The sequence below is a fragment of the Triticum dicoccoides genome, chromosome 4A (genome assembly GCF_002162155.2).
Source record: "Triticum dicoccoides isolate Atlit2015 ecotype Zavitan chromosome 4A, WEW_v2.0, whole genome shotgun sequence".
NCBI classification, from domain to species: Eukaryota; Viridiplantae; Streptophyta; class Magnoliopsida; order Poales; family Poaceae; genus Triticum; species Triticum dicoccoides.
The window spans coordinates 656,025,945-656,027,655 of NC_041386.1; positions in this window are offsets into that span (position 1 = coordinate 656,025,945).

Below are 1,711 nucleotides of genomic sequence, written 5' to 3' on the forward strand. Positions count from 1 at the left end.
TTACCTAGTTCTTCTGCCATCACCTGCGTAGCCATCAGCGCCTGGCCGGCGAATAGGGCCAGCATGAAAACGGCGGCCATCTTAAGCACGGAGCTGGAAGCCATTGCAAGAGCGGAAGTCGGATGTTGCGGCTCAAAGCTCTATCTAGAAAAATGGAAGTTTTTTTTGGTGGTTATGTTGATGTGAGTACTAGCTAGCTAGAGATCCTATTTACAAGCACACGCACTCATAAATTAACCCCTCCAGTTTGCCATTCATGATCTCATAGCTGATACTAGACTATCATACGAACATGCATGATAATACTTGTTTATGTAAGCTTGATCCCATCATGATTTATAGTTGACTTTGGAGTACTGCCCTGCATGTGCTCGATATCAAGCCAACTAGTTGGATATCTTCCCAACACATACTTAGGACTTAACAATGAGTAGATAATCATGGTGTGTGTGACATGCACTGTGTACAAAATATACAACTACCATGATTCTGTCGGGAGTCCAAACAGGACAGAACTAGTACGTTCAAGTATTGATGACTTTATAGAGTTCACAACTTAGCTAGGGCTGACAGGATAGATAGTATATACAAAACACAATTCCTATAAACTTGAAAAACTGTCTAACCCCAAACTTTCTTCATGCCATCCTCCTTCCACAACTCACAGAGAGAGGAATATGGAATTTTTTCCAAACAAGTAAATCGCATGTCCATCTTTACCGTTTCCTAATCCCAAATACTATTTTTCCTGTACTGATTATTCACAAAACTGCTAGCAAAACGGATTTTACCAAAAAACAACTAACAACTAGTTTTCCGTAAACTCGTGGCTAATTATATTTAACCAAACTACCACAAGCGCATTGAGCATCTTAAGATCATAAATTACACACCTATGAGAGCGCCTTGCGTGTAACTGTCAATACATATCTTGAATGGCATATTACCGACCCTTATATTGCTAATCAAAATTACATATTTCAGTATAAACTTTAAATCCGGGGAAAACTCTGACAATTCCTCAAATAGTGTATTTGTTATAGAGATAAATCCGAAAGCAGAGCATGTGTTCCAGACATAAGCATATAAGGGTAGATGCAACACCATCATGGTGTTTACCTGAGAGGGTTCAGTAGAAGCTTTAGTATAATCAAGTACTTCATTATTACACTACTAGGGAAAACATTATACAGAGCATCTTAGCAGTAGCGTTGGACAAAATCACTCTCTACTGCTACTTAGTAGTAGTGCGTGTAAATAAACCGCGCTACTGCTATCATTTTAGCAGTAGCGCGTACTAGCAAAACGCGCTGCTGCTAAGTTTGAACCGGGCGCACATGGCTAGCCCCACTTGGCAGTAGCGCGTACCCGTACCCAACGCTACTGTTATGCTCCATAGCAGTAGCACTTTTCACGAACCTACGCTACTACTAACCCTACCTTATCCTCCCCACGCGGCCGACCCTCTCACTCACTCTCACTCTCCCCCGTACGCCCTGTCGTCCACCGCTGCCATCGTCCGCCGCCGCTGCCGCGCTGCTCCTCCACCGAGGTACTCTCTCCATCCCTCATCCTCCCTTCCCCTCCTCCCCTCCCTCCTCCTCCCACCGCGCCCTCCTCCCTCCTCCTACAGCCGCCCCCTCCTCCCTCCACCTCCGGCCGCCCCCTCGTCCCTCCTCCCTCCTCCGCCGGCAGCCCTCCTCCCACCGAC